General features: G+C 42.8%; 1 protein-coding gene across 3 annotated transcripts in view; it reads right to left on the reverse strand.

Moving 5' to 3' along the window:
- The window catches only part of LOC119649607 (connectin), a 639,962-nt gene that overhangs the window by 242,349 nt on the left and 381,298 nt on the right, over positions 1-16,315 (reverse strand). For 2 of the 3 annotated variants that reach the window (XM_038051827.1, XM_038051825.1), the window contains one exon: positions 9,944-9,986. The exons of the other annotated variant lie outside the window; for it this stretch is intronic. The gene's annotated coding sequence lies outside the window, so the exon portion shown is untranslated. The remainder of the gene's footprint in view (positions 1-9,943; positions 9,987-16,315) is intronic. 3 annotated transcript variants of the gene reach the window in all.

The raw sequence follows: 16,315 nt of genomic DNA on the forward strand, positions 1-16,315 counted from the left end.
GTTGAGAAACCACGCATCCTAGATATACAAATTAGTCGACGTTTTCGACATAGTAGCCATTATTGCAGATGGGGAGAGTGCGATGACTTCAGTCCGACACTACTTGCCCTTTTACCAAATCCGGACCCAGTTGGCCAAAGTCCATTACCCGGTGAGAGAGCGAACAGATGTCATCGGTGTAGTCGAGGTGTTTCAGGAAAGATGTCATCATCCATTGAATTGCTCAACATCCTGCGGACAATGCAGCATGAAGAATGTCACCGATAACAAAAAGAAATAATATTGATGACAGGATGCAACCCGCTTTCCGTTTCCGACTTCAAAATCCTCCGCTATTCTACCTCGGTACAACACGAGACATTTTGCGTCATTATATGTCGCTCTGATAATATTATAGCTGTTCATTTCTCCGGACTGCCTTTCTCGAAATCGATGAAAAGCAGGTGAAGCGAAGGTATAAATTCCGCGCACTATTTCAAAATGATCCGTAGCGTGTTAATGTGGACGATCAAGGATGATCCGGTGCGAAAACCATCCTGTTCTCTGCCGATCAAGCTTTCGAGATGTTCTTTGATGCATCACAGGATTATTTTAGCCAGCAGGGAGCACATAGATACCCCTCCAATTTCACGCTCAAAACGGGTACCCTTTTTTGGAATCTTAACGACCATGCCCTTCTTCCACTCTCCAGAAAAGGTCTCAGGTTCCCAAGATTTCCATACGAGTGGAAATAGCCGATCTGCAGTAAGTGTAGATGGAGCGATAAATAACTCTGCGGTGAAACTTTCAAGCCCGGCAGTTCTACTCCGTTTGAGCACATTTGCGGCCGAAAAAATGTCTCTCCTGCTTGGATGAACACTCCTTATCCACATGCTACGGTGATTAGCCATTTTATCCTTAAGAGGAGAAATCTCGCCGGATGTAATACAGTTAAGGACCCTGGAGAAGTATTGTTTCCATCTCTTCAGTTGTTCATCATCGTGAATAAGAAGGCGACCTTTGACGTCCTTCACACTACCATCGAAAGATTTACGACCTCTTTCATGATGCGGTATACCGTTCTAAAATCATTGCGATCTGCGGCGTCTTCCACTTCCCTGACAAGCGCAATAGCAAATTATCTTTTCCCACGGCGTACACTACACTGAACTTATCGGTATTTCACTCTATAGCGGAGTTCGCTGTATAACGAAGTTCGAGCGCGTCATGCCCGGTATCACTCCCAGCGGTCAGCAAAGCCTTCAACCCCACCGTTCACTGATTGGCTGCCACGACTCCGCAATTAGCCAGATCTTATGACGCTTTGAATATAATTCGTACGCATTACATGCTTGCGATTATATTTAAGTAATATTTAAGTAATTTCCATCCGTCACTACTTTCGGTCACGCTGCTGCCAGGGTAGATGGGAGACAGCGTCTGATGAGTTGTTCTGCCTTGGACGAAACCGTCAGTCAGCTTTTTCGTTCTTTTTAGTTAAGTAATATCTACGAACATTGTGTTTTTAAAGAAATAATCATGAGCACTAGCATAAAGTAAGAGTTGGAAGCAACTGGAGGTGAAACTCGGAATACCGTTTAGGAGGAGACAAGAAAAAATGTTGTATTAGACGAACATTCCGAGATGATTACCTCCCTTATTTGACCAGAGGTTTGACTATCGTGCGGTGAACTAAGTGGTAACAGAGGTTAGTATGTGGCCAAGAACGGTAAAGTTTGACTACCAAGCGACGTGCCAGTAAAAAGGGGCTCTGCCGAAATTGATTTAATTTCCTTGGAAAACAAGAGCCAAGGTAATTTTTCATGAAATCCCAAATTAAAAGCAAGAACCAAACTTCGATCTAACTTTGAAACACAGATCAACCTTGATATCAGCGATGGAGAACCTGAGTCTAAACTTAGATTCTGCCCATATTTCATTGGGAGCAGTGCGAATCTTTACCAACTTTACCAACAAAAGAACGATAAACTGACTCAGATGGCACTGTTCCTCTCTCAACGATGTGTGAATTCCATGGTGTTTTACGTAGGCACCTGTCGTGAGACTTAATCCTACGGTCCTCCTCAGACACGGATTGATTTTGTGACCACAATCAGAGCCCCGCTGAGACAAGCAACAACGGTACCAGTCTATACCAAGTGCATGGCTTAGCATTCATACTGGTGGATGCAAGAATTACCTAAATCTCTACCGAACTATGGAGTACGGCACTCGTGTTGACACGCAACACCACGTCGAGGCCCGAAGGTCTCTTCTCGCTTGAGCATAACCACAACCACCATGAAACTCCCACTAGGGGGGCCAACCGCAAATAACCGACCTGTCTTCACATACAACAGGAGTTCACCCGAAGTATGTGAGTCCAGGGACTTTCCCGGTTCCCATGGTACCAGTATACCCCTGGTAAGGTTTCGTGACCAATTTGCCACTTCAGATGAGTCCCCGTGCAGACTCGGGTCTGATCGCCCTAATTGGGCCTTTGGAGCATTGGCCTACTGAATCACGGCCGGCAAACCAAAGTGATTACAGCGTCTCTCGGTGCCACCACTATGGAGGTTCTCCTCGGCCACTTGGTTTTGGTTTGACCGATAGGGTTGCCGCCCCATCTTCCTCGCCACCACCTCTGAGCACCTCTCAACCATGTGTAGGAGATTGCGGACCTAGCCCTAGAGAAGGATCGGAAGGACTTAAATCAACACGCAAGATTTAGATATTAGAAACTCTAGCAGAGACCAAACTACAGGTCCTCAACATGGGTGCTGAAAACATTTTCTCCAATGCGGTCAAGCGAGAAATAACATACAAAATGGCAAAGAACCACCTCCAGGTGCTCCAATTTGAAATCCGCAAAACACAGATTGAGTACTTGAGCTACGATTTTGGCCACTCTTTAACGGAACTCTAAATCCTGATCCAGCTTTTCACTGGAATTGAGACAAAGAGGCTCACGAAGAACTTAAGGCCGGCTAAACGAGGCATGAAGGACATGCTTGAAAAGACTAACTCGGTGAAGGTGATATTGAAACCGAAGCAGATTTTTGCTAAAGAGTGCGACCTGTAATTTGTAACTCACGTTCACAGCGCGAGAAGTACACAGAAATTGCTGAGAAAGTGACAAATCGTCTCCTTGAAGTACATACCCCGGCAACATGCAAAATTTCAGTCCAGGATCGATAGATATGTACAGCCCTCGACCTAGAGGCTTGATTTTAGCATACAAAGTAGTGTGACTTGATCGGATAAAATAGACATTTAACTCATTCGCTTGACACAAATATTCGAGCCCAAATGACATAATTTCTGCTGTAATTGGGAAAATACCTGACTCAAATCAGGATAATAATCATGGGCAAGTTTAATGTAAATTACATTGCCTCCTACACTTTCTTGAGTCTACCTTGACGGTATTGAATGAACTGCTCTAACACAATTCAATGCCAGGATCCAACTGGATTGCCGCCTCACAAATTACTATTATAAACAGGGGAGATTGATGCCAAAAGCCAACATATTTTGAATATATACCGCGCGCACGTGTTTACACTTGTATTGCAATTAGTTAGCGTGAAGGTGATTTTTATTCTCAAATCGGAGAAATACACCTTTGTGAACGCAAAAACTTCCAACTGATCAATCTAATTTCGTCTCTAATCAAAGAATTGAAAACCCCCTCCTCTCTTTCTTCCCTGGTGGTTTGTCCATTGCATACAACGTTTTGCAGCAAACCCTTATGTAAAGTATAGTGCACTATTCTCACTTACGCGCTATCATGTCATACAACAATGGAGATAGCACCACACGAGTTCACGGGAAAAATTTAGAAGGTGATATCCAAGAAGGAAGAACCTTGATCGCTTTCATGGATCTGCCTCCTACAGGAAAAAATCGCGACGCCCCATAAAACGTGGAATCAATTCGCTATTAATTAGTTGTGCTCTTCACATGCTTGAGTGGAGAAGGGCCACGTTGTGATAGGGTCGCAGTCTATTCAGCTCTTTTAAGGATTGCTCATAGAGAGGGGCCCGGCTGCCAAAGTAAGCAGAGTAATGAAAACTACACCACCTTCGCGGCATTCGAAGTCAACCTATATCTACTCCCCATTCATCTGGAGGTGAGATGGGGAGCAGCTAAAAATATGCATCGTTTTCCATAACATTCACGCGTGGAAAAGCGACCAATCATATGGTCATGCTTTCATCTGGAAACTACTGCTGGAAACTAGCTTGCAACCCTCCCTTTGAGAAAGCATATCCTATACATACCCTACACCCTGCCCAATCACCAAAAGAGCAAGTCGATAAATATTTACGAATTTTTTGGGATTACATACATAATAACGTTCACCAAAGGAACATTCATAAAAGATGAATCGGATTCAGAACCTTCTCCGAAAACCAAATTATGGAGCTGTAATGAGCTCTCGGAGAAATGAAGACCATATTTCAAGAGGAGATATATGCCATTTCTTCAGGAGTAGAGGAGAGAAATGACGGGGTCACACCATTCGAATCTATTCCGAGGCGGCATGCCAATTGGTATTACAAAGCTACCGATAAATACTTAAGCTTGATTAACTGGGTGAAATTCCAGATGTGGGTACCAGGTCACTTAAAAATCCCTGTAAACTAATGGACTGGCTCGTCATGGGTCTGGCCTCACGACGGTGGGATCAGAACTAGTATTTGATGTTAGATCATCCACTGTCAAGTGTTCCCTGAGGGGTGAAGTTACAAAAATGCACGGAACGAAGTAGAGATATTTAAATTTGTGCAGGAGGATGAAAATCCTTGTGAAAGAACCCGAGAACTCTAGAGTGACAAATTTATTGTCCTTTAATAAGTCGGAATACCGGAAGCTCGATGCTTCAGGTATAAAGGTTTTGCGATCATCTTCTGTGAGAAACCTTTCCATTGGCGTATACCTCGAATTCAAAATAATCCATGGAAAACATATGTATTTCCAAACTCTAACTCCATCGTTCTTATGAGATCACCTTATACAGGGTGCGCAGCATAACTTCCTTTTTTACAATACGCGCCACTCAGTTAGTTGATGTCATAGCGGAGCGCTAGTGGTCTCGATCAAGAGGGGATACTGTAAAGTTTTCTCCCGACATGGTTCAGTAGCCATCATGCGTTGGAATAGTGAGGAGCGTGCCTTTGCCGTTGAGGTTTACTTTTCAAGCGGATGTTCGGTTATTGCAACACAGCGTGCATTTCGGAATCGCTTTAATTTAGCCCCGTTGGCTCCCGTCCCAGACCGCAAATCAATTGTTACATGGGCCACGACATTCAGACAAACTGCTAGTGCGACAAAAGGAAGAAGTGGAGTCCCTCAGCCCGTTAGATCACCTGAGAACATTGAAGCAGTGAGAGCGTCAATGTTGCGATTGCCACGGCATTCTGCGCGCAAACACGTTCCCGAGGGTGCTATTGTTTTTTTTAGCGATGAAGCCCATTTTCATTTGTGTGGGTCGGTTAACAAACAAAACATGCACTACTGGGCTGACACCAACCCTCGAGAATTGCATCAAAAGCCTTTGCATTCACCCAAAGTCACAGTGTGGTGTGCAATTTCCTCAGCTGGAATTATTGGTCCCTGGTTTTTTGAAGAAAATGAGGTTACAGTGACAGTGAATTCGGACCGGTATGTAAACATGCTACAGAATTTTTTTTCCCATGGTTAGAAAATTTCGATTTGGGGGACACTTGGTTCCAACAAGACGGTGCAACAGCACACACTTCAAGAGCATCGATGGCTGTTTTGAGGGAACACTTTCCAGAGCGCCTTATCTCAATTAGAGGCGATTTGGAATGGCTGGCACGCCCTCCCGATCAGTCCCCTTGTGATTTTTTTCTATGGGGTTTTTTGAAATCCCGTGTTTATGTGAACCGTCCAAGAACCCTACAAGATTTGAAGACCAACATCCAAGAAGAAATTGCCAACATAACACCTGCTATGCTAACAAGAGTCATGACAAACGCCTGAAATCGGTTTACGCAATGTATGGAGAATGGGGGACGTCACCTAACAGATTTGATCTTCACATTCACATTATAAAAAATAAATAAATATTATATTTTCCGATGCATACAATAGTTTTTATTGAGTTTTGAAAAAAGGAAGTTATGCTGCCGCACCCTGTATGATGATGACGTCATACATACCGTAGAGTACGATAAATTAATGTCAAATACATAATTTTGGCCTTCTATAACTTATAATCATACCAAATTTTATACTTCTGGGATGAACATAAGGGGGGTTTTGGGGAGATATGGTAATATAATAATAATAATCATTGGCGCAACAATCCATATTGGATCAGGGCCTTGAAGTGTGTTAGAGCACTTCATTCAAGACCGTAATGGTACACTGTAGGAGGCAATGTGGTTAGCATTGCGCTCGCTCGAGATTATTACCCTGATTTCACTCAGATACTCATTCACAGCTGAGTCGACTGGTATCCGACGTCAAATCACGATACAAATCCCACTGCCACCAGCGAGATTTGAACCGCGACCTTCCGTACGACAGCCTTGTGCTCTAACCACTCAGCTATCCGGACACTAATATAATAATATTAACTTTATTTAAGCAAATATCGGAATAGGATGAATTTTAAGGCCTACATTTCGCATTTCATATTGTGATTTCTTTTTCAGATTTTTTGCTTGAATAGGTTCTGAAAACGAGACCTGTTACACTTTTTGGGGCACACATTCTCAGCCCTTACTCCCCTATATTTCACCCAGTATCAAAACTATCATCAGTTTTGAAAAGTGTTTATCGAGCCCTTTTATTGGATATCCCACCTGATCATATTCTGTATAAAAAAAATTACACCTCGCTTACACAGATATGGGGAGCCCCCCTCTAATCTCAATAAAAAATAGCACCACTTCTAGTATGTACAGAGATTCACATCCACATATTCTCGCCAAATTTAGTAACAATTGGTTTAGCGATTTCCGAGAAAATCGGGTATCACAAACGGACAGACGGACAAACATACATCGAATCGGTTCTAATGAGGTTTTGTTTTACACAAAACCTTGAAAAAAGGGACCTTAGCAGAGCTTTTAAAGCCACACTGCTCTTTATCTGGATTATACGTAGTCAACGTGGGGAAGAGAATGCATGCATGCATTTCAAATGTAGCTTCTCGAACTTTAGACAACAACACTTTGCCAGCCTTTCTTCCACGAAGAGGTTGCGCACACCCTCCCCCAAGAGGACGTTCCTAAACATGTAAAGCCCAGCGAAGATAGTAGGCAGATGGTCGTTAGACGGGCAATTTTAAGGGTACAATGGGTCTGATAACGAGTGCTTTTAACTGCGGCTGGCCCAATCTCTCAGCCTAACCCAACCCCTAATCCATCGGCCAATCTCGAAAAATCCTTTCCATTTCGCTGCATTCAATCTAAATAGATAGCCATTTCACTTTAGAAGAGGTTAGAAGCTGAGATTTTTCCCAATACTACCAAAAGCACTTTCACAGCTGTTAATGGTGTCCGTAGTTATTGTAATTAAAAAGAAAGACTCATCGAAAAAAGCTCCAAATGACGCTTTCCTCGGAATCCTTCTCCTTTTTCGTCCATAATGTCAAACTCGTGGATAAATAATCACAGCAAGGATCTTGATAAAAATTGTATCATCAATCAAGCCATTTGCCAGCACAACGTATCGCTCAACTTACATAAGCATCAGGCTCTCCTATTCATTATTCAAAAATTACATTTTTATTCTCGGCAACCCAAAAAGGATGCAAAGTTGGATATCATAAAGACAAATGACGTAAATTTTCAAATGAATACGAGATCATTAAATTTCATATGCCTCAAGAACACAACGAGTCCTGAAAGGGAAATTTTACGTCCATGTGCTTATGTCTTTCGCAGCATTCTCCCAGCGTAGCTCACTCTCAACTCTCATTGTTTCCGCCATCCTTTATCAAACTCGTTGTATGTTCTTTGTTGTCTTACTACCTGTTTTGCTTCACCGTATGCCATGTTATGGTTAATAAATAATTCGTAAAGCCATTTCTGTTTCCACAACATGTTTCCGGCAAAAGAAATGTTTTTTTTTGTGTTTGACAAAGGAGAAAGCCAATTTAAAAGTATACATCCCACTCACTCATAGCTTCAACCCCTACCCCTAGCCGTTCGCCACTATCCACTGCTCCTCGTCCGGGCTCTATCCTTCTATATTATGGCAATAAAGCTTTCGGATAAAATTTATAAATAAAGAACAAACCGTGGAGTACTGAAAATTGAATGTCCCTTTTCATAGTAGCCTCACTGAGATGGATCTGTTATCCTTCCCGGGCCCGCACTAGATGCGAAATGTGGGACCGGTACCTATGTAGTACCCCAGGAAGAAACCCTGGTCTCGTTGTACTTCTGGAGATACTTTCTTTTTTCACGAATGAAACGGAAGAGAAATCTCATTACAATTTTTACGACTATTGAAAAAATCTTGAAAGAAACAAGTCAAGATTGCGATGTTAACACAGAGATGGAAGGATCGGGAATTCTTAAAAATAATTTGTACAGCAATTTCTCTAGGAAATATTTATGTAAATCGGTTTGTTTTGGCCGTTTCGTCCTTTGTGTCTCTGTACCTTTATATGAATTTCAAAGTAAATTTTGCAGCTCCGCGAACTTTCGATGGCTTTGTTGTAGTTTATTACCAGGGCCCGAAGGCAGTGACCTAGTTTTAATAAAGAAATTGCTTTCAGCAAGACCAATTGCCCCTAGACAAAGACTCATTAGTGACGCACATATTTTCGTTGAAATCGAAAGATTTTCTTGTGACTTATTCAGTATCTGAATATTTCATGTCAGGTCCACAGACCGTTCGTGCTGGAATGCTGCTGGTCCAGCAGAAAGTAAAATATTCTGAATATTGTCATTCGTTTGATAGACCACTAAACGCCCTCGATGCGGTGGGTGATGTAAACATTGTGATGTAATTTTCTCACTAGGGGATGGAGATAACTAAATAGAACGCTTGCCTAAGATTCTCGAGAAATGGCGCCATTAAAAACAAACCAAGCTAATTGAAATTCCGACATCGCCTGCAGTGAGCGGCAAATCTCTTGAAGCTCCAATGAGTCCATAGATCCGTTGGAGGAGTAGGGCAGCCACTCCAAGATACTGACCTTTTAATCGTAAAGTGACTTCTTGTGGAAGTGACGAGGGCCTTTCCAAACATCATTATTATTCCGCCCATGATGAGTAGGGAGGACACAAAGTGACGCTGACAACGCTCTACTGAATTTTATTGTTATCTCCGACATGACAAAGGCCTAATAAAGTCAGAATGTTAAAACTGTTCCCTTTTCCTGTGTCAGGTGAAAAACAATAGGGTGTGAAAGCCATTTACACCTGGAATTCCTGAAAATGATACGAACAAACGCTCACTGGTCAAAGATGACAAAATACCTCGCTGGGATTTGCGAAAATTGAACCCTGGCTAACTGACACTGCCACTCAAATCCCCGCAAATGGTTTGGTCCTGCCGTGTACAAACACGTATAATGGGGGTAGGAGTGGATATGTCCATCGGATGGTTCGATGGTCACATATTTACCCGACTCCAATTTGTGAAAGGATTTGAGTAAATTAGCTGATATTGAGGCGCTATCACCCAAGCTATCCGTGCGGTGCCTGTAGTGCAGTCGTGGCATTATTTCCGCTATCGATGCTTCAATCGGATGATTTACCCTAAGCGATGTATGGTTTCTTTCCCTGATTCAGGAGCTGTGATATATTGTTCGGCTACAACGTTACAAACGTATTGAACTTGATGAGTTGGTAAAGAATAGCCAGAAGTGAGGATAAACTCGAGGATAAGTGTGATTGTAGATTGTGCCCTCAGACTCGCTATGGAAAATTGAAGTATTCATGCCATTTTGCCCGCAATTTCGGGGGAAACTTACCTGAAAGTGTAATCTGCTAGGTTACTTTGGGGTCACAGCACTCCTGAAAAATAAGAAAAAGCCAATTTAAAATAATGTAAGGACTAAAAGGAAGGTATTCATGCAACTCCATAAAGCTGGCATGCTTAACTTGTAATTAGCTGATAAGGGTTGCTATAATTTAATATCCAATACTTTGTCACAATTTTGCAACTCTTAATCGTAACACTTCTCAAGCAGTACAAAGTCCTTTGTCGCAAGGAGAAATCCGTGAGATACAAGCACGCTCGTTACTACACGCAGCTACATAATTGACAGCCGACAAGGATTTGTGCATGCCAGGTTCTCCATAAGGTGCTTACGAATTATTTATAACGACTGGTCGTAGTGAAGCCACGGCAGCTAAAAAAGTTCCAAGCGACTCTTTACCTGCCACTTTTTCCAGTCCCCTCTCAATCCAGGGAGGAAGCGAAGCGTAAGGACTTAGGATACTGGATCAGGCGTTTGTAATATGAAAACGGCTTAAGCCCATGTTTTTTCTAAAGTACAGTGGATAAAAGCGAATGCGAGCACAAAGGTATATCGCGTAGGAAGTCCAAAGTACTTGTGTAGGTCTGTTGAATCGGCAACGCGTGAGGGATTCAATTTTTCCCTTGTCTCGCTTTACTTTTGTGACTTCCACCGAATCCAATACTTTCTCCTGCTCGTTACGCTGGTAACGTCTGGCAATGGGAGTTGCGTTAAACCTTTTATTCAAAGGTGTTCAAGTGAAAGTTTTTGAAAAAAGGACTTCGCCCAATAACGAGACAAGAGATCTCTCCAATGTAGTATAAACTGTGAGAAATGAGACTCACGGGGAACGCGAAGGTAAAGATTTAATTTTTCCACAATGAGTTTCTCTTGTTGTATTATAACGCCACTGTGTTTTGCGACAATAAGTGGTGTTGGAGGGTTGCGGAAAAAGTTTTTAAGTGGATATAGGGCTTAGCTCCATTTTCTCTATTATTCAACGTCTCACGAGAGAAGCAAGCCTTGATGTTGGGACTGGCTTTCGTCCAATGCAAATAATCCAAGTGAAATCCTTAATAGAACTAGACTATTCAGACGTTGCTGCATATTTCATAGGAGAATTTTTTTTTATTGGCTGGTGTCCCTACTTGAGGAGTTTAGTTCATTATTTTTATGCTGACTCTTCTCGAGTTTGTTTGGAGAACTGTATTTTTAGTTATAATGGATATCAGTCAAGGTAACAATTCGTTGTCTATTTTTCCCCGAAATCATTGGTTAGAAGAGTTTTCTTAGAAGTTCTGGGTGGGATTGCTAATAGGGAAAAGAGGAGTAAATTTGTAAGGGTTAAGGAGTAGTACAGGCTTCAGACGGTTTGCAGAACAACTAAAGGGTAATATGTCCCGAGAGAGAATACACACTTGACACTGTAATCCTCAATAAAAGCCTAGATAATGTTCACTGTTTCAACATTTGCAGTGTGCTACCAAATCTTACTCTCAACTGCGCCCAGACTATTCATAGATAATGCAAAGAGACAGACGAGAGAGGATGAATGGCGAGTTCTCTATGGCGTAAAACAGCACCAATTGGTCATCGATCGTGGGAACTCTACAACAAATTGGCAACCTGCTCACAGTATGATATTGTCTCGCAACCAGAAAATAAACCTCGGATCAGAAATACAACGACAAATGCGAAAAAGGGACTACGAGTTTGGAACCTGACGCGTCTACTCTCTGCTCAAAAATTTTGGTGATGCAAAAAACGAAATTATTATGTAATGTGGAATTTGACCCTCAGACACGGACTATTTTTAAAACCGGAAAACGTCTGGCATGCGAGAATGCGACATAGTTTTTTGTTTTTTCATCAGAATTTCGCTCAAAAAGTGGCGAAGTTTGGTCTGATCAATGGAAGAATTGGCACGTTTCGAGCAAAAACTTAATTGTTCTACGTTTGACTGATCAACGTATATGCCCGAATGCGAAACAAGCACGACTTGGCAAAAGACGGATTCTGTAGTCGTCTTGGGCCCGTATTTGATTCTCTACCTACACACGATGTGAGGATAGCACTGACAGGCTTCACAACAAAGATTGGAAAAGGGTGGTCTACTGCGAAACTACTGCGAGTCATATTCGTCACAATATAACTAAGGGAAGTAAGCTTATAGAACTCTCTCGCAGTAGAAATATAGCAACCTGATTGACCTGTTACCCTCATCGCAGAATCCTCCAGAGAACATTGGCCTCACTAGCTAGGACATTGTCGACAAGGGGTCTTCATCAAACTTTATCAGAGGACCAAGCTTCAAGGAAATTTCTGGCCGGTCCACCTGCATGGCCGAACTTAAATGATATTCACAGTTTAACGGCAGAGCACTATGCTACACTTGGCAGGTCAACTGGCGGAGTAGCCTTGATAGCTATTAAGCCCTCTTTTTGTGCCGAAACCACCTTTTCTGCTCCTATTGCATCTACTGTTCTTCCACCGTACAAACCATTCCGTCAAACATATGCCTGTTTTTAAGGTTTTATGGAAAATATAATAGAACTTTATTAAAAACGGTTTACGGTCCTTCTGTCTTCTTTTACGTGTGAGACTTTTATTCACTAAAACCACCTCCTTCTCTTTCGCTTACCGCACGGAACTACCCTTTGGGTATTACATCGCGGGGCAGGATCAGCTACAAATTGTGGTTCCTGTCGTTATTTGCTACTTTCTACCGATGCTCCTCCAGCTGAGCAGGTTGTGGATCGCCTTCATTAATTTTCCCACCGCCATCCAGGCTATTTCGGAACACGACATTCTCTGGTGACAACGGAGCGCCGACGTCAATTTTCGCCTCAGATCAGTATGCGAGGAACCTCGGACAATTAGAAACAACATACTCCGTCATCACGTCCGAAGCGATAAATGTATGCCCGGTATCTACCGTGTCACTTAGAAATTGAATTAGATCGTAGCTAACTTCACCGCGCCTTTGTTTGATCCATTTTTAAAATATCTGGAATAATGCTGTGGGTCCAGCGTCCTGTAGGTGAATCGTTCCATCGTTGATGGCACTCCAAAATAGTTTCACTTTGTGTTAATTGCCGATGGTGCTTACAAGACTTGCCGATTGCATATGCCTGCCTTTCTACCTGTCACACGCATTTTTCTCAGAAACGTTTGCACCGATTGACACGGGGTGGTGGGAAGGTGGGAACTGTGAACCGCCACATACTCGTATGTGGTGAATTACATTGCTGCAGGTTAAACTTAAGGGGGGTTCCCATACACGTAAAAGATAGGCACAAATTTTTTCTCTTTCCGAATATGGTCATGTGGGGTATTAAATGGAAGACCTTAGTATTTTCAGGCGAAGATATTAGTTTTGACATTGCAAAGGGGGGCCCGAAAAGGTGCAATTACTTCAAAGAGCCGTTCTCGAAAAATTTGAAAGGTTAATAATAAAATAATAGTTAATATAATCTGCGACCCCCTTTAAGTTCATCTTAGATACGTGCAGTTTTGCATTAGGATAGACGTTAATGGGAAGCATCATACTGGAGAGTTTGGTGGACATCCTACTATTAGTAACAAAGGAATAGTAGGTCAATATGGTTATTTTGGCGTCAAATAAAATGTCAATATTACAACGAATTGAACATCGGGTATACTCACTATATATACATTACGAGCGTGATGTAAGTGTTAAATATTCTTATATAAAAAACAACAAAGCCTTTCATAATTGCCAAATATTCCTAAACAAATAAAACAACAAAACCTTTCATAATTGAAGATCCGAGCTTCTGGAGTTCAACTTGTACATATTCTGTGCATATCTTCTCTTCCTCAGCCCGTCTTTTCTCTACGAAGACCCCTTCGATATATTATCAGAAGTCCTAACAGTTTTTTCTCTCTCTTTAACTTTCCTTCTCAATAATTCCTCTCTCCCTTCAAATTAACCTTGCCAGAAATTACTTAAATCGCGTTCTTCATATTGTCCTCTCTAACCTGCTTGTGCGTTGCTTTTCCCAATTTCAATACCCTCAGCACCTTCTACACCATTCTATCAGTCTTTCGTCTTTGTTGCGCGCCCTCCTCCCCTGCGGTCTTCCAGTGTCTAGATCGCGTCTGCGATCTAGACGTGTCAAGTCCACAGAAAACTGCGTCAAAAACTTTCCGCAAAGAAAAGGTTCTTGCTTTCCGGAAACCGTGCTGGCTTCTTTTTTTTCAAAAATCTGCATTCCTCCTCTTTCATATGTTACTTACGTCTAAAAATGAATATCTGGCCAGTGTTGAAGCCTTAGTGGATCGCGGAAACCTCAAACCAATCTGCCTTCACATCTGCAATCCCGTTCCGCTATCTCAACCTTTCATTAGATTCTTGCGGCTCCTCTGCGGCTCCTCTGCGGCTCCTCTGCGCCTACTATGCCATACTATGTGATTTACTCCGCTGATACTGTTGCTTAGTTCTCCTCCCTCCTGAAAATTTCCAATCGCAGCAACCATTACCGTTACATTACCGTGTTGCTGGGGGCTATGGCACGGTGGATCTATGATCAAGTGAAGACTCATCTCCGCGCTATTCTTAACCAATTAAGAAAGCGAGAAGTACAGAAGTCGGACAAAAGAGCCAAGCTCAAAATCGCCCTGTTTCTAAGATCCGGAAGGGAAGGTCCAACAAAGTTACATCCGAGGTTAACATATTAGACGTCAGAAATAAATCACGCGTCAGTCGCGTATGATCTAAATGATATCTGTGCAACTTGAAGAAAAGCCTAAAGGACGCGCTCAGGAAGGCTAAAGATCTACTATAAGCCGTCTACGGCGGAATGGAAGAAGAAAAGAATAATAGCAATTTACCCACAATAGGGGAGTGCTCCCTAGAAACCCAAAACCGAACACATAAAAAGGAAACCCAGGCAGGTCAAGGGCGAGGTAGGTGCCGCGATCTCCCATGCAAGCTATTTTACCTAGATGATTTTACGAGTAAGTGTTCACTCGTGGGAGGTGGAAAGTCACCAAGAACCATGGGTAACCGATGGAGTATAAAAATTGTGTTCAACAGCAAAGTATGTATGATGCGGATGAGGTGCGTCCTGAAAAGCAGGGCGACCAGGACTTTAGTTTCAAAATTCCAGACTGGAAGGGAACAGAACTGTCGCCATGTACTGGTTCTTCCCATGATGTCGATATCGTCAGCGTAGATCAGTAGTTGGGTGGACTTAAAGAGGATCGTACCTCTTGCATTTACTTCAGCATCACGGATCACTTTCTCAAGAGCCAGGTTAAATAGGACGCATTATAGGGCATCCCCTTGTCGTAGACCGTTGTTGATGTCGAATGGTGTTGAGAGTGCTCCTGTTGCTTTTATCTGGCCACGCACATTGGTCAGGGTCGGTCTAGGCAGTCTTATCAATTTCTTCGGGATACCGAATTCTCTCATGGTCGTGTTTAGTTTTACCCTGTAGTGGATGAGATCCTTAAAGTACCAACCTGGATGGTTGATGAATCGTTGAAGGGCAAGCACAGGCAATAGTGGCAACAGTCAAGCTGCACTGAGGGCGTTGAAAATCGTTCACTAATGTAGAAACCGTCTGAACACTATTTCTAGATTCAATACGGTGGAACTACTTTGGATACCCCGCATCCTTCGGGAGCCAGATAGCCAACATCCGACATGTTCTGTCCTGCGCAGCTCAGTGTTCACAATAGTGAACTTGGGCCGATTGCCAGAACTCAAAGTCGGAATTACCTGCTGGAGCCACTTTAAGGGAACCTCATCAGTGCACTGCAAATGGAGGAGCCCATTCATTATTAAATTTTGGCTTCATTCAGGCTTCAGCATTTTTTTCCTACAAGCATTGCCGGTAAATTGACCTTCTGACATTTTACCATCCTTGGAGGGAACTCCCACGTAGCGGTCAGAAATGAGACTGCAGCTTATGCATACGTCCTCTTTCATCCCGCCTTCGTGTCCGTATTCCTATGGGAGGGATTAGCTTCATTGAGATCTCTTTCGCTGATTTAATGACCTCCCGGCACCCTGACCCTGATTCACCACCACAGATGTGTTGGGCTTACGCTTCTTGCGCGGAATACCGCTGACAGAATAGTCTGGTGCAACCAGGATGCATCTCATTGGGGTTGCCAGTTTGTCCCCAACTTTCGCCGAAGATTCCGCTTTCTTGCATCTGAATTCTCTGGACATTACCGCATCTAGTGGTGCAGGTACGTCCATATCATCATTCCCAAGAACCGTCAACTTCTTCCGCAGCGTCTTCTTCTGTCGGCAGTTTGAAACTTTCACAGGTTCACGGTGTCCGAACCGCTTGGCTCCATTGCTACATACCGAAAACAATAGCGTTAAAACAGTAGCATCTGCTAAGGGTG

This window comes from Hermetia illucens, chromosome 2, assembly GCF_905115235.1.
Source record: "Hermetia illucens chromosome 2, iHerIll2.2.curated.20191125, whole genome shotgun sequence".
Classification (NCBI taxonomy): Eukaryota; Metazoa; Arthropoda; class Insecta; order Diptera; family Stratiomyidae; genus Hermetia; species Hermetia illucens.